This window comes from Cherax quadricarinatus, chromosome 18 (genome assembly GCF_038502225.1).
Source record: "Cherax quadricarinatus isolate ZL_2023a chromosome 18, ASM3850222v1, whole genome shotgun sequence".
Taxonomy (NCBI): domain Eukaryota; kingdom Metazoa; phylum Arthropoda; class Malacostraca; order Decapoda; family Parastacidae; genus Cherax; species Cherax quadricarinatus.
The window spans coordinates 7535057-7557586 of NC_091309.1; the positions used below are offsets into that span (position 1 = coordinate 7535057).

Sequence of the window (22530 nt, forward strand, 5' to 3'; positions counted from 1 at the left end):
AATTTTCATCATTCACTAAATCACTGTCTTCCCAGAGGTGTGCCTACACTACAGTTAAAAACAAAAAATGCAACATACCAATGCCCCCCTCAGAGCACAGACATTGTACTTCCCACCTGCAGGACTCAAGTCTGGCTAACCGGTTTCTGAATCCCTTCATAAATATTACTTTGCTCACACTCCAACAGCACATCAAGTCCCAAAAACCATTTGCCTCCACCTGCTCCTATCCAACATGCTCACGCACACTTGCTGGAAGTCCCTCGCATACAAAACCTTTACTCACTCTGTCCCTCCCTCCAATCTTTCCTAGGCCAACCCCTACCCCACCTTCCTTTCACTACACAATATACATCACAACACTACACAATATACATTGCAACTCAACACTACACAACATCCATTACAAAACAACACTACACAATATACACCACAACAAAACAGGACACAATATACATCACAACACTACACAATATACATCACAACTCAGCACTACACAATATACATCACAACACTACACAATATACATCACAACACTACACAATATACATCACAACACTACACAATATACATCACAACACTACACAATATACATCACAACACTACACAATATACATCACAACACTACACAATATACATCACAACACTACACAATATACATCACAACACTACACAATATACATCACAACACAACACTACACAATATACATCACAACACAACACTACACAATATACATCTGAACACAACACTACACAATAATCACATCACAACACTACACAACATACATCACAACACTACACTACACAACATACATCACAACACAACACTACACAACATACATCACAACACTACACTACACAACATACATCACAACACAACATACATCACAACACTACACAACATACATCACAACACAACACTACACAACATACATTACAACACTACACTACACAACATACATCACAACACAACACTACACAACATACATCACAACACTACACAACATACATCACAACACAACACTACACAACATACATCACAACACAACACAACACTACACAACATACATCACAACACTACACTACACAACATACATCACAACACAACACTACACAACATACATCACAACACTACACTACACAACATACATCACAACACAACACAACATACATCACAACACTACACAACATACATCACAACACAACACAACACTACACAACATACATCACAACACAACACTACACAACATACATCACAACACAACACAACACTACACAACATACATCACAACACAACACTACACAACATACATCACAACACTACACTACACAACATACATCACAACACTACACTACACAACATACATCACAACACAACATACATCACAACACAACACTACACAACATACATCACAACACAACATACATCACAACACAACACTACACAACATACATCACAACACAACACTACACAACATACATCACAACACTACACTACACAACATACATCACAACACAACATACATCACAACACTACACTACACAACATACATCACAACACAACATACATCACAACACACTACACAACATACATCACAACACAACACTACACAACATACATCACAACACTACACTACACAACATACATCACAACACTACACTACACAACATACATCACAACACAACATACATCACAACACTACACTACACATACATCACAACACAACACTACACAATATACGTCACAACACAACACTACACAATATACGTCACAACACAACAACATTTTTCTTTTCACATAATTTATCTTTATCATTTTATGTCAGAGATCTATTGAAGTTTCGTGTTTTAAAATAAATATAAGAAATAAACCCTGATCCACCGCGAGCCTGGTCACAGACCGGGCCCCAGGGGCACTGACCCCTGAAACCCTCTCCAGGTATATTCCTTGAACGGTGGTGTCAAAGAAATGTGTGATCCCTGAATGGTGGGGACAAAGAAATGTTATCCATGAATCCTGGGTCAAAGAAATGTGTAATCCCTGAATGGTGGGGTCAAAGAAATGTGTGATCCATGAATGGTGGGTCAAAGAAATGTGTGATCCCTGAATGGTGGGGTTAAAGAAATGTGTGATCCATGAATGGTGGGGTCAAAGAAACGTGTGATCCATGAATGGTGGGGTTAAAGAAATGTGTGATCCATGAATGGTGGGGTCAAAGAAATGTGTGATCCCTGAATGGTGGGGTCAAAGAAATGTGTGATCCATGAATCGTGGGTCAAAGAAATGTGTGATCCATGAATGGTAAGAGAGAGAGAGAGATTTCGTTCGGATTTTTAACCCCGGAGGGTTAGCCACCCAGGATAACCCAAGAAAGTCAGTGCGTCATCGAGGACTGTCTAACTTATTTCCATTGGGGTCCTTAATCTTGTCCCCCAGGATGCGACCCACACCAGTCGACTAACACCCAGGTACCTATTTGCTGCTAGGTGAACAGGACAACAGGTGTAAGGAAACGTGTCGAAATGTTTCCACCCGCCGGGAATCGAACCCGGGCCCTCCGTGTGTGAAGCAGGAGCTTTAGCCACCAGGCCACCGGGCCTGGTGGGGTCAAAGAAACGTGTGATCCATGAATGGTGGGGTTAAAGAAATGTGTGATCCCTGAATGGTGGGGTCAATGAAATGTGTGATCCATGAATGGTGGGGTCAAAGAAATGTGTGATCCATGAATCGTGGGTCAAAGAAATGTGTGATCCCTGAATTTTGGGGTCAAAGAAATGTGTGATCCATGAATGGTGGGGCTAAAGAAATGTGAGATTAATGAATGGGTTAAAGAAATGTGTGATCCATGAATGGTGGAGTCAAGGAATGGTGATCCAATTCATGTCTGTATTTATAACTCACTGCGATTGTGACCAGATATGAACATGTAACTAATTCATTAATATCGGTGGCCCGGTGGTCTGGTGGCTAAAACTCCCGCTTCACACACGGAGTTCGATTGGAAATTCGGTGGAAATTCCGACACAGTTTCCTTACACCTATTGTCCTGTTCACCTAGCAGCAAATAGGTACCTGGGTGTTAGTCGACTGGTGTGGGTCGCATCCTGGGGGACAAGATTAAGGACCCCAATGGAAATAAGTTACAGTCCTCGATGACGCACTGACTTTCTTGGGTTATCCTGGGTGGCTAACCCTCCGGGGTTAAAAATCCGAACGAAATCTTATCTTATCTTAATAAACCCAGGTTTTCACACCTACATAAATACACCTCCTTTACTATCATCTCTTGTTTTTTTTTTTTTTTTTTTTTTTTTTTTTTTTTTTTTTTTTTTTTTTTTTTTGGTTAACTAAAAAACACAGATGGTGTCTTATTTCTGATAACAGTTCCTTTATAAACAGAATGATGGGCAACTGTAAACTCAATGTTTGTTAAGAGCGATCCGCAGTAACTCTTGGAGTATTTTAAGGTTAGGCCGCCGGTTCACATCCATGAACAATGCTTGCTGGACCCAGACTTGCAGGTCACAATTACACAAGATGTCCAAATAGGTAATGAGGCGAGCAATGCTGAAGTAGTCAGCTATCAAAGCCTTTCGACACAGTCCCTGGACCCATTATGTACTTCTGCAATCTTTTCACTGATACTCGCGTGTTGGATATAGGGTACATAATAAAGATATTGAACTAATAAAACTTGAGGAACAATGGGCTTAGTGAAGGGTGGTCTGAAGAATGGTGGAGGCTCGATATCCTCAGTACACTCAAGCCTGTGTGAGTGATTGGTCTCGGGAAATGATGGTCTCAAGGAAAGGTGGTCACAGGGAACGGTGGTCACAGGGAACGGTGATCACATGGAACGGTGGTCGCAGGGAACGATGGTCTCAGGGAACGGTGGTCACAGGGAACGGTGATCACATGGAACGGTGGTCGCAGGGAACGATGGTCTCAGGGAACGGTGGTCACAGGGAACGGTGGCCGCAGGGAACGGTGGTCGCAGGGAACGGTGGTAGCAGGGAACGGTGGTTGAATGGAACGGTGGTCGTAAGGAACGGTGGTTGCAGGGAAAGGTGATTGCATGGAACGGTGGTCGCTTGGAACGGTGGTTGCAGGGAACGGTGGTCACAGGGAACGGTGATCGCAGGGAACGGTAGTCGTAGGGAACGGTGGTCGCAGGGATCGGTGGTCCCAGGGAACGGTGGTCGCAGGGAACGGTGGTCTCAAGGAGCGGTGATCACAGGAAACGGTGGAACTTGATCCTAGGTTTCATAACTCACCAATAAGTCATCTTCTTGTCTTGCAGGATGAATCCGCGTATTTCCTTCAAATACTTTTTATCATTTTCCTTCTTTTTCTTGTAAAGCTTGGGTTTCTGTGTCTTGTCTACTGCATTACCCAGGTCTATGAGATGTGCTATGTAATTTTGTCCTTTCTTTCTGATCATTATATTTGATTCTGTTATGTCATTATGGGCAAAATCGGTCTTATGGAAATCTTTTAGTGCTTCCTTAGCTGCTTTATATGCCATCAGGCAATCTTCCAAAGAATTCTTCAATATAAATTTTGAGAAAGTTATCCCGGTGCAATATGACATCACGATAGCCAAAGGTTCATAAATTATTCCATAAAGTTTGGGAACTCCACCAGCACCATCAACTTTCAGGAGAGCTCTGGCTTCCTTCACAGCTTCTTCCACATAAATGTCACCGAAGAACTCCTTGACGACGACGGTGGTTGTGGAACCATCATTTTGTTTTAAGATAGCTTTGGAAGTCTCTCCACATCCCCCTCTTCCAAGTCTTTTCTTGATATCCAGGCTGCTCCAGGATAATACAGGGATGACAGTGTCGCTGGTGGATCCACCTGTCTTTGTCTCACTGTCTGGGGTGCAGAAATTCTCTGCAAATTCAGCACTCTTGTCCTGGAGGAGAGTCACATCCAATTTTGGCTTTTTGGAAGGTGAGGTGAGAGGTGATGTGGAGGGAGGTCTCTTAAAGTTTGCACTGACGTAGCTGGCTGTATCATTTAACATATCGAGAGAGTCCTTCATAAGAAGCTGAGTCTCACTGTCAGCTTCTTGTCCGTCAGCAGTCTTAGCGAAGAAATCGTCTTCTCTTCCTTCCACTTTTGCCATTGAAGAAACGATTGTTGCCTCAGGAAAAACTCAAGTAGAGATCTCAAGAAACACTGAGCACTTTCCTAAAATAGACGGGTTGACCAAAAATATAGTTAATACACTTGATCACCAACAGTATATTTTGCACACGGGACGTTCAATAATATACTTGATACACGAGAATACCGATAATGTATTCCAAAGACGGGATGACTAATATTGTAGTAGTAGAAGGGATGACCAATAATATAGTTAATACAGAAGATTACCTATAATATATTCCAAAGACGGGATGACTAATATTATAGCTAATAGAAGGGATGTCCAATAATATAGTTAATGCAGAAGATTACCAATAATATATTCCAAAGACGGGATGACTAATATTATAGTTAATAGAAGGGATGTCCAATAATATAGTTAATACACAAGATTACCTATAATATATTCCAGAGATGGGATGACTAATATTTTAGCTAATAGAAGGGATGACCAATAATATAGTTAATGCACAAGATTACCAATAATATATTTCCAAGACGGGATGACCAATATTATAGTTAATAGAAGGGATGATTAATAATATAATTAACAGAAGGACGATCATATAATATAGCTAGAGTGAGGAAAGTGAGTGGTTCACTATTACGCAAGAGGTCATATGTTATGATGTTGTAATATTTATATGGTAGGTGGGTTATGTTTGTATGGTAGGTGAGTTATGTTTGTATGGTAGGTGAGTTATGTTTGTATGGTAGGTGAGTTATGTTTGTCTGGTAGGTGAGTTATTTATTTATTTATTAATCTGAACATGATACAGTGAAGTACAAAGGAATACAGGTATTGCAGTGCAACATGCCAAAGCCCCTTGTATGCAGAGCATTATGGGCAGGCTTAAAATTAACTTAAGATTAACTAAGCAATGATATATTCAGTGGTGAAAGACACGTAAGCAAACACTATGACATATTTATTAGAAAACGTTTCGGTCCTGGGACCTTGATCACTTCTAACTCAAAGAGGGAGAAAGACATTATATATATAAGCGGAGAGTGAGGTGTGAGTGACGCACGTGACCTGAGGAATGTCATGTTGTAATGAGGACGGGTAGACGATGAAATCCCCTGTGGGTTCTGTCCCAAGAAATATGTAAGCGAGACAGGCAGAGATCTTGCAGTCCGCCTGAATGAGCATTGAAATGCCTCTAACAGAGACGATATAAGGTACGCCTGTGTCCTCCACAGAGACTCCACGGGGCATTTGATGAACTGGAATGAGGCACAACTCGTTCTCACCGAACCAGACCTCAGACGCCGACGGTGCCTAGAAGCCTCATTAATCGCCGTCACATACACTATAGAAATGTGTGATCCATGAATGGTGGGGTTAAAGAAATGTGTGATCCCTGAATGGTGGGGTCAATGAAATGTGTGATCCATGAATGGTGGGGTCAAAGAAATGTGTGATCCATGAATCGTGGGTCAAAGAAATGTGTGATCCCTGAATTTTGGGGTCAAAGAAATGTGTGATCCATGAATGGTGGGGCTAAAGAAATGTGAGATTAATGAATGGGTTAAAGAAATGTGTGATCCATGAATGGTGGAGTCAAGGAATGGTGATCCAATTCATGTCTGTATTTATAACTCACTGCGATTGTGACCAGATATGAACATGTAACTAATTCATTAATATCGGTGGCCCGGTGGTCTGGTGGCTAAAACTCCCGCTTCACACACGGAGTTCGATTGGAAATTCGGTGGAAATTCCGACACAGTTTCCTTACACCTATTGTCCTGTTCACCTAGCAGCAAATAGGTACCTGGGTGTTAGTCGACTGGTGTGGGTCGCATCCTGGGGGACAAGATTAAGGACCCCAATGGAAATAAGTTACAGTCCTCGATGACGCACTGACTTTCTTGGGTTATCCTGGGTGGCTAACCCTCCGGGGTTAAAAATCCGAACGAAATCTTATCTTATCTTAATAAACCCAGGTTTTCACACCTACATAAATACACCTCCTTTACTATCATCTCTGTTTTTTTTTTTTTTTTTTTTTTTTTTTTTTTTTTTTTTTTTTCTTTTTTGGTTAACTAAAACACACAGATGGTGTCTTATTTCTGATAACAGTTCCTTTATAAACAGAATGATGGGCAACTGTAAACTCAATGTTTGTTAAGAGCGATCCGCAGTAACTCTTGGAGTATTTTAAGGTTAGGCCGCCGGTTCACATCCATGAACAATGCTTGCTGGACCCAGACTTGCAGGTCACAATTACACAAGATGTCCAAATAGGTAATGAGGCGAGCAATGCTGAAGTAGTCAGCTATCAAAGCCTTTCGACACAGTCCCTGGACCCATTATGTACTTCTGCAATCTTTTCACTGATACTCGCGTGTTGGATATAGGGTACATAATAAAGATATTGAACTAATAAAACTTGAGGAACAATGGGCTTAGTGAAGGGTGGTCTGAAGAATGGTGGAGGCTCGATATCCTCAGTACACTCAAGCCTGTGTGAGTGATTGGTCTCGGGAAATGATGGTCTCAAGGAAAGGTGGTCACAGGGAACGGTGGTCACAGGGAACGGTGATCACATGGAACGGTGGTCGCAGGGAACGATGGTCTCAGGGAACGGTGGTCACAGGGAACGGTGATCACATGGAACAGTGGTCGCAGGGAACGATGGTCTCAGGGAACGGTGGTCACAGGGAACGGTGGCCGCAGGGAACGGTGGTCGCAGGGAACGGTGGTAGCAGGGAACGGTGGTTGAATGGAACGGTGGTCGTAAGGAACGGTGGTTGCAGGGAAAGGTGATTGCATGGAACGGTGGTCGCTTGGAACGGTGGTTGCAGGGAACGGTGGTCACAGGGAACGGTGATCGCAGGGAACGGTAGTCGTAGGGAACGGTGGTCGCAGGGATGGGTGGTCGCAGGGAACGGTGGTCGCAGGGAACGGTGGTCTCAAGGAGCGGTGATCACAGGAAACGGTGGAACTTGATCCTAGGTTTCATAACTCACCAATAAGTCATCTTCTTGTCTTGCAGGATGAATCCGCGTATTTCCTTCAAATACTTTTTATCATTTTCCTTCTTTTTCTTGTAAAGCTTGGGTTTCTGTGTCTTGTCTACTGCATTACCCAGGTCTATGAGATGTGCTATGTAATTTTGTCCTTTCTTTCTGATCATTATATTTGATTCTGTTATGTCATTATGGGCAAAATCGGTCTTATGGAAATCTTTTAGTGCTTCCTTAGCTGCTTTATATGCCATCAGGCAATCTTCCAAAGAATTCTTCAATATAAATTTTGAGAAAGTTATCCCGGTGCAATATGACATCACGATAGCCAAAGGTTCATAAATTATTCCATAAAGTTTGGGAACTCCACCAGCACCATCAACTTTCAGGAGAGCTCTGGCTTCCTTCACAGCTTCTTCCACATAAATGTCACCGAAGAACTCCTTGACGACGACGGTGGTTGTGGAACCATCATTTTGTTTTAAGATAGCTTTGGAAGTCTCTCCACATCCCCCTCTTCCAAGTCTTTTCTTGATATCCAGGCTGCTCCAGGATAATACAGGGATGACAGTGTCGCTGGTGGATCCACCTGTCTTTGTCTCACTGTCTGGGGGGCAGAAATTCTCTGCAAATTCAGCACTCTTGTCCTGGAGGAGAGTCACATCCAATTTTGGCTTTTTGGAAGGTGAGGTGAGAGGTGATGTGGAGGGAGGTCTCTTAAAGTTTGCACTGACGTAGCTGGCTGTATCATTTAACATATCGAGAGAGTCCTTCATAAGAAGCTGAGTCTCACTGTCAGCTTCTTGTCCGTCAGCAGTCTTAGCGAAGAAATCGTCTTCTCTTCCTTCCACTTTTGCCATTGAAGAAACGATTGTTGCCTCAGGAAAAACTCAAGTAGAGATCTCAAGAAACACTGAGCACTTTCCTAAAATAGACGGGTTGACCAAAAATATAGTTAATACACTTGATCACCAACAGTATATTTTGCACACGGGACGTTCAATAATATACTTGATACACGAGAATACCGATAATGTATTCCAAAGACGGGATGACTAATATTGTAGTAGTAGAAGGGATGACCAATAATATAGTTAATACAGAAGATTACCTATAATATATTCCAAAGACGGGATGACTAATATTATAGCTAATAGAAGGGATGTCCAATAATATAGTTAATGCAGAAGATTACCAATAATATATTCCAAAGACGGGATGACTAATATTATAGTTAATAGAAGGGATGTCCAATAATATAGTTAATACACAAGATTACCTATAATATATTCCAGAGATGGGATGACTAATATTTTAGCTAATAGAAGGGATGACCAATAATATAGTTAATGCACAAGATTACCAATAATATATTTCCAAGACGGGATGACCAATATTATAGTTAATAGAAGGGATGATTAATAATATAATTAACAGAAGGACGATCATATAATATAGCTAGAGTGAGGAAAGTGAGTGGTTCACTATTACGCAAGAGGTCATATGTTATGATGTTGTAATATTTATATGGTAGGTGGGTTATGTTTGTATGGTAGGTGAGTTATGTTTGTATGGTAGGTGAGTTATGTTTGTATGGTAGGTGAGTTATGTTTGTCTGGTAGGTGAGTTATTTATTTATTTATTAATCTGAACATGATACAGTGAAATACAAAGGAATACAGGTATTGCAGTGCAACATGCCAAAGCCCCTTGTATGCAGAGCATTATGGGCAGGCTTAAAATTAACTTAAGATTAACTAAGCAATGATATATTCAGTGGTGAAAGACACGTAAGCAAACACTATGACATATTTATTAGAAAACGTTTCGGTCCTGGGACCTTGATCACTTCTAACTCAAAGAGGGAGAAAGACATTATATATATAAGCGGAGAGTGAGGTGTGAGTGACGCACGTGACCTGAGGAATGTCATGTTGTAATGAGGACGGGTAGACGATGAAATCCCCTGTGGGTTCTGTCCCAAGAAATATGTAGGCGAGACAGGCAGAGATCTTGCAGTCCGCCTGAATGAGCATTGAAATGCCTCTAACAGAGACGATATAAGGTACGCCTGTGTCCTCCACAGAGACTCCACGGGGCATTTGATGAACTGGAATGAGGCACAACTCGTTCTCACCGAACCAGACCTCAGACGCCGACGGTGCCTAGAAGCCTCATTAATCGCCGTCACATACACTATAGAAATGTGTGATCCATGAATGGTGGGGTTAAAGAAATGTGTGATCCTGAATGGTGGGGTCAATGAAATGTGTGATCCATGAATGGTGGGGTCAAAGAAATGTGTGATCCATGAATCGTGGGTCAAAGAAATGTGTGATCCCTGAATTTTGGGGTCAAAGAAATGTGTGATCCATGAATGGTGGGGCTAAAGAAATGTGAGATTAATGAATGGGTTAAAGAAATGTGTGATCCATGAATGGTGGAGTCAAGGAATGGTGATCCAATTCATGTCTGTATTTATAACTCACTGCGATTGTGACCAGATATGAACATGTAACTAATTCATTAATATCGGTGGCCCGGTGGTCTGGTGGCTAAAACTCCCGCTTCACACACGGAGTTCGATTGGAAATTCGGTGGAAATTCCGACACAGTTTCCTTACACCTATTGTCCTGTTCACCTAGCAGCAAATAGGTACCTGGGTGTTAGTCGACTGGTGTGGGTCGCATCCTGGGGGACAAGATTAAGGACCCCAATGGAAATAAGTTACAGTCCTCGATGACGCACTGACTTTCTTGGGTTATCCTGGGTGGCTAACCCTCCGGGGTTAAAAATCCGAACGAAATCTTATCTTATCTTAATAAACCCAGGTTTTCACACCTACATAAATACACCTCCTTTACTATCATCTCTTTTTTTTTTTTTTTTTTTTTTTTTTTTTTTTTTTTTTTTTTTTTTTTTTTTGGTTAACTAAAACACACAGATGGTGTCTTATTTCTGATAACAGTTCCTTTATAAACAGAATGATGGGCAACTGTAAACTCAATGTTTGTTAAGAGCGATCCGCAGTAACTCTTGGAGTATTTTAAGGTTAGGCCGCCGGTTCACATCCATGAACAATGCTTGCTGGACCCAGACTTGCAGGTCACAATTACACAAGATGTCCAAATAGGTAATGAGGCGAGCAATGCTGAAGTAGTCAGCTATCAAAGCCTTTCGACACAGTCCCTGGACCCATTATGTACTTCTGCAATCTTTTCACTGATACTCGCGTGTTGGATATAGGGTACATAATAAAGATATTGAACTAATAAAACTTGAGGAACAATGGGCTTAGTGAAGGGTGGTCTGAAGAATGGTGGAGGCTCGATATCCTCAGTACACTCAAGCCTGTGTGAGTGATTGGTCTCGGGAAATGATGGTCTCAAGGAAAGGTGGTCACAGGGAACGGTGGTCACAGGGAACGGTGATCACATGGAACGGTGGTCGCAGGGAACGATGGTCTCAGGGAACGGTGGTCACAGGGAACGGTGATCACATGGAACAGTGGTCGCAGGGAACGATGGTCTCAGGGAACGGTGGTCACAGGGAACGGTGGCCGCAGGGAACGGTGGTCGCAGGGAACGGTGGTAGCAGGGAACGGTGGTTGAATGGAACGGTGGTCGTAAGGAACGGTGGTTGCAGGGAAAGGTGATTGCATGGAACGGTGGTCGCTTGGAACGGTGGTTGCAGGGAACGGTGGTCACAGGGAACGGTGATCGCAGGGAACGGTAGTCGTAGGGAACGGTGGTCGCAGGGATCGGTGGTCGCAGGGAACGGTGGTCGCAGGGAACGGTGGTCTCAAGGAGCGGTGATCACAGGAAACGGTGGAACTTGATCCTAGGTTTCATAACTCACCAATAAGTCATCTTCTTGTCTTGCAGGATGAATCCGCGTATTTCCTTCAAATACTTTTTATCATTTTCCTTCTTTTTCTTGTAAAGCTTGGGTTTCTGTGTCTTGTCTACTGCATTACCCAGGTCTATGAGATGTGCTATGTAATTTTGTCCTTTCTTTCTGATCATTATATTTGATTCTGTTATGTCATTATGGGCAAAATCGGTCTTATGGAAATCTTTTAGTGCTTCCTTAGCTGCTTTATATGCCATCAGGCAATCTTCCAAAGAATTCTTCAATATAAATTTTGAGAAAGTTATCCCGGTGCAATATGACATCACGATAGCCAAAGGTTCATAAATTATTCCATAAAGTTTGGGAACTCCACCAGCACCATCAACTTTCAGGAGAGCTCTGGCTTCCTTCACAGCTTCTTCCACATAAATGTCACCGAAGAACTCCTTGACGACGACGGTGGTTGTGGAACCATCATTTTGTTTTAAGATAGCTTTGGAAGTCTCTCCACATCCCCCTCTTCCAAGTCTTTTCTTGATATCCAGGCTGCTCCAGGATAATACAGGGATGACAGTGTCGCTGGTGGATCCACCTGTCTTTGTCTCACTGTCTGGGGGGCAGAAATTCTCTGCAAATTCAGCACTCTTGTCCTGGAGGAGAGTCACATCCAATTTTGGCTTTTTGGAAGGTGAGGTGAGAGGTGATGTGGAGGGAGGTCTCTTAAAGTTTGCACTGACGTAGCTGGCTGTATCATTTAACATATCGAGAGAGTCCTTCATAAGAAGCTGAGTCTCACTGTCAGCTTCTTGTCCGTCAGCAGTCTTAGCGAAGAAATCGTCTTCTCTTCCTTCCACTTTTGCCATTGAAGAAACGATTGTTGCCTCAGGAAAAACTCAAGTAGAGATCTCAAGAAACACTGAGCACTTTCCTAAAATAGACGGGTTGACCAAAAATATAGTTAATACACTTGATCACCAACAGTATATTTTGCACACGGGACGTTCAATAATATACTTGATACACGAGAATACCGATAATGTATTCCAAAGACGGGATGACTAATATTGTAGTAGTAGAAGGGATGACCAATAATATAGTTAATACAGAAGATTACCTATAATATATTCCAAAGACGGGATGACTAATATTATAGCTAATAGAAGGGATGTCCAATAATATAGTTAATGCAGAAGATTACCAATAATATATTCCAAAGACGGGATGACTAATATTATAGTTAATAGAAGGGATGTCCAATAATATAGTTAATACACAAGATTACCTATAATATATTCCAGAGATGGGATGACTAATATTTTAGCTAATAGAAGGGATGACCAATAATATAGTTAATGCACAAGATTACCAATAATATATTTCCAAGACGGGATGACCAATATTATAGTTAATAGAAGGGATGATTAATAATATAATTAACAGAAGGACGATCATATAATATAGCTAGAGTGAGGAAAGTGAGTGGTTCACTATTACGCAAGAGGTCATATGTTATGATGTTGTAATATTTATATGGTAGGTGGGTTATGTTTGTATGGTAGGTGAGTTATGTTTGTATGGTAGGTGAGTTATGTTTGTATGGTAGGTGAGTTATGTTTGTCTGGTAGGTGAGTTATTTATTTATTTATTAATCTGAACATGATACAGTGAAGTACAAAGGAATACAGGTATTGCAGTGCAACATGCCAAAGCCCCTTGTATGCAGAGCATTATGGGCAGGCTTAAAATTAACTTAAGATTAACTAAGCAATGATATATTCAGTGGTGAAAGACACGTAAGCAAACACTATGACATATTTATTAGAAAACGTTTCGGTCCTGGGACCTTGATCACTTCTAACTCAAAGAGGGAGAAAGACATTATATATATAAGCGGAGAGTGAGGTGTGAGTGACGCACGTGACCTGAGGAATGTCATGTTGTAATGAGGACGGGTAGACGATGAAATCCCCTGTGGGTTCTGTCCCAAGAAATATGTAGGCGAGACAGGCAGAGATCTTGCAGTCCGCCTGAATGAGCATTGAAATGCCTCTAACAGAGACGATATAAGGTACGCCTGTGTCCTCCACAGAGACTCCACGGGGCATTTGATGAACTGGAATGAGGCACAACTCGTTCTCACCGAACCAGACCTCAGACGCCGACGGTGCCTAGAAGCCTCATTAATCGCCGTCACATACACTATAGAAATGTGTGATCCATGAATGGTGGGGTTAAAGAAATGTGTGATCCCTGAATGGTGGGGTCAATGAAATGTGTGATCCATGAATGGTGGGGTCAAAGAAATGTGTGATCCATGAATCGTGGGTCAAAGAAATGTGTGATCCCTGAATTTTGGGGTCAAAGAAATGTGTGATCCATGAATGGTGGGGCTAAAGAAATGTGAGATTAATGAATGGGTTAAAGAAATGTGTGATCCATGAATGGTGGAGTCAAGGAATGGTGATCCAATTCATGTCTGTATTTATAACTCACTGCGATTGTGACCAGATATGAACATGTAACTAATTCATTAATATCGGTGGCCCGGTGGTCTGGTGGCTAAAACTCCCGCTTCACACACGGAGTTCGATTGGAAATTCGGTGGAAATTCCGACACAGTTTCCTTACACCTATTGTCCTGTTCACCTAGCAGCAAATAGGTACCTGGGTGTTAGTCGACTGGTGTGGGTCGCATCCTGGGGGACAAGATTAAGGACCCCAATGGAAATAAGTTACAGTCCTCGATGACGCACTGACTTTCTTGGGTTATCCTGGGTGGCTAACCCTCCGGGGTTAAAAATCCGAACGAAATCTTATCTTATCTTAATAAACCCAGGTTTTCACACCTACATAAATACACCTCCTTTACTATCATCTCTTTTTTTTTTTTTTTTTTTTTTTTTTTTTTTTTTTTTTTTTTTTTTTTTTTTTTTTTTTTTTGGTTAACTAAAACACACAGATGGTGTCTTATTTCTGATAACAGTTCCTTTATAAACAGAATGATGGGCAACTGTAAACTCAATGTTTGTTAAGAGCGATCCGCAGTAACTCTTGGAGTATTTTAAGGTTAGGCCGCCGGTTCACATCCATGAACAATGCTTGCTGGACCCAGACTTGCAGGTCACAATTACACAAGATGTCCAAATAGGTAATGAGGCGAGCAATGCTGAAGTAGTCAGCTATCAAAGCCTTTCGACACAGTCCCTGGACCCATTATGTACTTCTGCAATCTTTTCACTGATACTCGCGTGTTGGATATAGGGTACATAATAAAGATATTGAACTAATAAAACTTGAGGAACAATGGGCTTAGTGAAGGGTGGTCTGAAGAATGGTGGAGGCTCGATATCCTCAGTACACTCAAGCCTGTGTGAGTGATTGGTCTCGGGAAATGATGGTCTCAAGGAAAGGTGGTCACAGGGAACGGTGGTCACAGGGAACGGTGATCACATGGAACGGTGGTCGCAGGGAACGATGGTCTCAGGGAACGGTGGTCACAGGGAACGGTGATCACATGGAACAGTGGTCGCAGGGAACGATGGTCTCAGGGAACGGTGGTCACAGGGAACGGTGGCCGCAGGGAACGGTGGTCGCAGGGAACGGTGGTAGCAGGGAACGGTGGTTGAATGGAACGGTGGTCGTAAGGAACGGTGGTTGCAGGGAAAGGTGATTGCATGGAACGGTGGTCGCTTGGAACGGTGGTTGCAGGGAACGGTGGTCACAGGGAACGGTGATCGCAGGGAACGGTAGTCGTAGGGAACGGTGGTCGCAGGGATCGGTGGTCGCAGGGAACGGTGGTCGCAGGGAACGGTGGTCTCAAGGAGCGGTGATCACAGGAAACGGTGGAACTTGATCCTAGGTTTCATAACTCACCAATAAGTCATCTTCTTGTCTTGCAGGATGAATCCGCGTATTTCCTTCAAATACTTTTTATCATTTTCCTTCTTTTTCTTGTAAAGCTTGGGTTTCTGTGTCTTGTCTACTGCATTACCCAGGTCTATGAGATGTGCTATGTAATTTTGTCCTTTCTTTCTGATCATTATATTTGATTCTGTTATGTCATTATGGGCAAAATCGGTCTTATGGAAATCTTTTAGTGCTTCCTTAGCTGCTTTATATGCCATCAGGCAATCTTCCAAAGAATTCTTCAATATAAATTTTGAGAAAGTTATCCCGGTGCAATATGACATCACGATAGCCAAAGGTTCATAAATTATTCCATAAAGTTTGGGAACTCCACCAGCACCATCAACTTTCAGGAGAGCTCTGGCTTCCTTCACAGCTTCTTCCACATAAATGTCACCGAAGAACTCCTTGACGACGACGGTGGTTGTGGAACCATCATTTTGTTTTAAGATAGCTTTGGAAGTCTCTCCACATCCCCCTCTTCCAAGTCTTTTCTTGATATCCAGGCTGCTCCAGGATAATACAGGGATGACAGTGTCGCTGGTGGATCCACCTGTCTTTGTCTCACTGTCTGGGGGGCAGAAATTCTCTGCAAATTCAGCACTCTTGTCCTGGAGGAGAGTCACATCCAATTTTGGCTTTTTGGAAGGTGAGGTGAGAGGTGATGTGGAGGGAGGTCTCTTAAAGTTTGCACTGACGTAGCTGGCTGTATCATTTAACATATCGAGAGAGTCCTTCATAAGAAGCTGAGTCTCACTGTCAGCTTCTTGTCCGTCAGCAGTCTTAGCGAAGAAATCGTCTTCTCTTCCTTCCACTTTTGCCATTGAAGAAACGATTGTTGCCTCAGGAAAAACTCAAGTAGAGATCTCAAGAAACACTGAGCACTTTCCTAAAATAGACGGGTTGACCAAAAATATAGTTAATACACTTGATCACCAACAGTATATTTTGCACACGGGACGTTCAATAATATACTTGATACACGAGAATACCGATAATGTATTCCAAAGACGGGATGACTAATATTGTAGTAGTAGAAGGGATGACCAATAATATAGTTAATACAGAAGATTACCTATAATATATTCCAAAGACGGGATGACTAATATTATAGCTAATAGAAGGGATGTCCAATAATATAGTTAATGCAGAAGATTACCAATAATATATTCCAAAGACGGGATGACTAATATTATAGTTAATAGAAGGGATGTCCAATAATATAGTTAATACACAAGATTACCTATAATATATTCCAGAGATGGGATGACTAATATTTTAGCTAATAGAAGGGATGACCAATAATATAGTTAATGCACAAGATTACCAATAATATATTTCCAAGACGGGATGACCAATATTATAGTTAATAGAAGGGATGATTAATAATATAATTAACAGAAGGACGATCATATAATATAGCTAGAGTGAGGAAAGTGAGTGGTTCACTATTACGCAAGAGGTCATATGTTATGATGTTGTAATATTTATATGGTAGGTGGGTTATGTTTGTATGGTAGGTGAGTTATGTTTGTATGGTAGGTGAGTTATGTTTGTATGGTAGGTGAGTTATGTTTGTCTGGTAGGTGAGTTATTTATTTATTTATTAATCTGAACATGATACAGTGAAGTACAAAGGAATACAGGTATTGCAGTGCAACATGCCAAAGCCCCTTGTATGCAGAGCATTATGGGCAGGCTTAAAATTAACTTAAGATTAACTAAGCAATGATATATTCAGTGGTGAAAGACACGTAAGCAAACACTATGACATATTTATTAGAAAACGTTTCGGTCCTGGGACCTTGATCACTTCTAACTCAAAGAGGGAGAAAGACATTATATATATAAGCGGAGAGTGAGGTGTGAGTGACGCACGTGACCTGAGGAATGTCATGTTGTAATGAGGACGGGTAGACGATGAAATCCCCTGTGGGTTCTGTCCCAAGAAATATGTAGGCGAGACAGGCAGAGATCTTGCAGTCCGCCTGAATGAGCATTGAAATGCCTCTAACAGAGACGATATAAGGTACGCCTGTGTCCTCCACAGAGACTCCACGGGGCATTTGATGAACTGGAATGAGGCACAACTCGTTCTCACCGAACCAGACCTCAGACGCCGACGGTGCCTAGAAGCCTCATTAATCGCCGTCACATACACTATAGAAATGTGTGATCCATGAATGGTGGGGTTAAAGAAATGTGTGATCCCTGAATGGTGGGGTCAATGAAATGTGTGATCCATGAATGGTGGGGTCAAAGAAATGTGTGATCCATGAATCGTGGGTCAAAGAAATGTGTGATCCCTGAATTTTGGGGTCAAAGAAATGTGTGATCCATGAATGGTGGGGCTAAAGAAATGTGAGATTAATGAATGGGTTAAAGAAATGTGTGATCCATGAATGGTGGAGTCAAGGAATGGTGATCCAATTCATGTCTGTATTTATAACTCACTGCGATTGTGACCAGATATGAACATGTAACTAATTCATTAATATCGGTGGCCCGGTGGTCTGGTGGCTAAAACTCCCGCTTCACACACGGAGTTCGATTGGAAATTCGGTGGAAATTCCGACACAGTTTCCTTACACCTATTGTCCTGTTCACCTAGCAGCAAATAGGTACCTGGGTGTTAGTCGACTGGTGTGGGTCGCATCCTGGGGGACAAGATTAAGGACCCCAATGGAAATAAGTTACAGTCCTCGATGACGCACTGACTTTCTTGGGTTATCCTGGGTGGCTAACCCTCCGGGGTTAAAAATCCGAACGAAATCTTATCTTATCTTAATAAACCCAGGTTTTCACACCTACATAAATACACCTCCTTTACTATCATCTCTGGTTTTTTTTTTTTTTTTTTTTTTTTTTTTTTTTTTTTTTTTTTTTTTGGTTAACTAAAACACACAGATGGTGTCTTATTTCTGATAACAGTTCCTTTATAAACAGAATGATGGGCAACTGTAAACTCAATGTTTGTTAAGAGCGATCCGCAGTAACTCTTGGAGTATTTTAAGGTTAGGCCGCCGGTTCACATCCATGAACAATGCTTGCTGGACCCAGACTTGCAGGTCACAATTACACAAGATGTCCAAATAGGTAATGAGGCGAGCAATGCTGAAGTAGTCAGCTATCAAAGCCTTTCGACACAGTCCCTGGACCCATTATGTACTTCTGCAATCTTTTCACTGATACTCGCGTGTTGGATATAGGGTACATAATAAAGATATTGAACTAATAAAACTTGAGGAACAATGGGCTTAGTGAAGGGTGGTCTGAAGAATGGTGGAGGCTCGATATCCTCAGTACACTCAAGCCTGTGTGAGTGATTGGTCTCGGGAAATGATGGTCTCAAGGAAAGGTGGTCACAGGGAACGGTGGTCACAGGGAACGGTGATCACATGGAACGGTGGTCGCAGGGAACGATGGTCTCAGGGAACGGTGGTCACAGGGAACGGTGATCACATGGAACAGTGGTCGCAGGGAACGATGGTCTCAGGGAACGGTGGTCACAGGGAACGGTGGCCGCAGGGAACGGTGGTCGCAGGGAACGGTGGTAGCAGGGAACGGTGGTTGAATGGAACGGTGGTCGTAAGGAACGGTGGTTGCAGGGAAAGGTGATTGCATGGAACGGTGGTCGCTTGGAACGGTGGTTGCAGGGAACGGTGGTCACAGGGAACGGTGATCGCAGGGAACGGTAGTCGTAGGGAACGGTGGTCGCAGGGATCGGTGGTCGCAGGGAACGGTGGTCGCAGGGAACGGTGGTCTCAAGGAGCGGTGATCACAGGAAACGGTGGAACTTGATCCTAGGTTTCATAACTCACCAATAAGTCATCTTCTTGTCTTGCAGGATGAATCCGCGTATTTCCTTCAAATACTTTTTATCATTTTCCTTCTTTTTCTTGTAAAGCTTGGGTTTCTGTGTCTTGTCTACTGCATTACCCAGGTCTATGAGATGTGCTATGTAATTTTGTCCTTTCTTTCTGATCATTATATTTGATTCTGTTATGTCATTATGGGCAAAATCGGTCTTATGGAAATCTTTTAGTGCTTCCTTAGCTGCTTTATATGCCATCAGGCAATCTTCCAAAGAATTCTTCAATATAAATTTTGAGAAAGTTATCCCGGTGCAATATGACATCACGATAGCCAAAGGTTCATAAATTATTCCATAAAGTTTGGGAACTCCACCAGCACCATCAACTTTCAGGAGAGCTCTGGCTTCCTTCACAGCTTCTTCCACATAAATGTCACCGAAGAACTCCTTGACGACGACGGTGGTTGTGGAACCATCATTTTGTTTTAAGATAGCTTTGGAAGTCTCTCCACATCCCCCTCTTCCAAGTCTTTTCTTGATATCCAGGCTGCTCCAGGATAATACAGGGATGACAGTGTCGCTGGTGGATCCACCTGTCTTTGTCTCACTGTCTGGGGGGCAGAAATTCTCTGCAAATTCAGCACTCTTGTCCTGGAGGAGAGTCACATCCAATTTTGGCTTTTTGGAAGGTGAGGTGAGAGGTGATGTGGAGGGAGGTCTCTTAAAGTTTGCACTGACGTAGCTGGCTGTATCATTTAACATATCGAGAGAGTCCTTCATAAGAAGCTGAGTCTCACTGTCAGCTTCTTGTCCGTCAGCAGTCTTAGCGAAGAAATCGTCTTCTCTTCCTTCCACTTTTGCCATTGAAGAAACGATTGTTGCCTCAGGAAAAACTCAAGTAGAGATCTCAAGAAACACTGAGCACTTTCCTAAAATAGACGGGTTGACCAAAAATATAGTTAATACACTTGATCACCAACAGTATATTTTGCACACGGGACGTTCAATAATATACTTGATACACGAGAATACCGATAATGTATTCCAAAGACGGGATGACTAATATTGTAGTAGTAGAAGGGATGACCAATAATATAGTTAATACAGAAGATTACCTATAATATATTCCAAAGACGGGATGACTAATATTATAGCTAATAGAAGGGATGTCCAATAATATAGTTAATGCAGAAGATTACCAATAATATATTCCAAAGACGGGATGACTAATATTATAGTTAATAGAAGGGATGTCCAATAATATAGTTAATACACAAGATTACCTATAATATATTCCAGAGATGGGATGACTAATATTTTAGCTAATAGAAGGGATGACCAATAATATAGTTAATGCACAAGATTACCAATAATATATTTCCAAGACGGGATGACCAATATTATAGTTAATAGAAGGGATGATTAATAATATAATTAACAGAAGGACGATCATATAATATAGCTAGAGTGAGGAAAGTGAGTGGTTCACTATTACGCAAGAGGTCATATGTTATGATGTTGTAATATTTATATGGTAGGTGGGTTATGTTTGTATGGTAGGTGAGTTATGTTTGTATGGTAGGTGAGTTATGTTTGTATGGTAGGTGAGTTATGTTTGTCTGGTAGGTGAGTTATTTATTTATTTATTAATCTGAACATGATACAGTGAAGTACAAAGGAATACAGGTATTGCAGTGCAACATGCCAAAGCCCCTTGTATGCAGAGCATTATGGGCAGGCTTAAAATTAACTTAAGATTAACTAAGCAATGATATATTCAGTGGTGAAAGACACGTAAGCAAACACTATGACATATTTATTAGAAAACGTTTCGGTCCTGGGACCTTGATCACTTCTAACTCAAAGAGGGAGAAAGACATTATATATATAAGCGGAGAGTGAGGTGTGAGTGACGCACGTGACCTGAGGAATGTCATGTTGTAATGAGGACGGGTAGACGATGAAATCCCCTGTGGGTTCTGTCCCAAGAAATATGTAGGCGAGACAGGCAGAGATCTTGCAGTCCGCCTGAATGAGCATTGAAATGCCTCTAACAGAGACGATATAAGGTACGCCTGTGTCCTCCACAGAGACTCCACGGGGCATTTGATGAACTGGAATGAGGCACAACTCGTTCTCACCGAACCAGACCTCAGACGCCGACGGTGCCTAGAAGCCTCATTAATCGCCGTCACATACACTATAGAAATGTGTGATCCATGAATGGTGGGGTTAAAGAAATGTGTGATCCCTGAATGGTGGGGTCAATGAAATGTGTGATCCATGAATGGTGGGGTCAAAGAAATGTGTGATCCATGAATCGTGGGTCAAAGAAATGTGTGATCCCTGAATTTTGGGGTCAAAGAAATGTGTGATCCATGAATGGTGGGGCTAAAGAAATGTGAGATTAATGAATGGGTTAAAGAAATGTGTGATCCATGAATGGTGGAGTCAAGGAATGGTGATCCAATTCATGTCTGTATTTATAACTCACTGCGATTGTGACCAGATATGAACATGTAACTAATTCATTAATATCGGTGGCCCGGTGGTCTGGTGGCTAAAACTCCCGCTTCACACACGGAGTTCGATTGGAAATTCGGTGGAAATTCCGACACAGTTTCCTTACACCTATTGTCCTGTTCACCTAGCAGCAAATAGGTACCTGGGTGTTAGTCGACTGGTGTGGGTCGCATCCTGGGGGACAAGATTAAGGACCCCAATGGAAATAAGTTACAGTCCTCGATGACGCACTGACTTTCTTGGGTTATCCTGGGTGGCTAACCCTCCGGGGTTAAAAATCCGAACGAAATCTTATCTTATCTTAAT

The 22530-nt window shown here is 42.0% G+C and overlaps 1 protein-coding gene across 2 annotated transcripts in view; it reads left to right on the forward strand.

The window, feature by feature from the left end:
• LOC128689346 (ankyrin repeat domain-containing protein 1) overlaps positions 1 to 22530 on the forward strand; it is an 82736-nt gene that overhangs the window by 36368 nt on the left and 23838 nt on the right. The gene's annotated exons all lie outside the window — the stretch shown is intronic.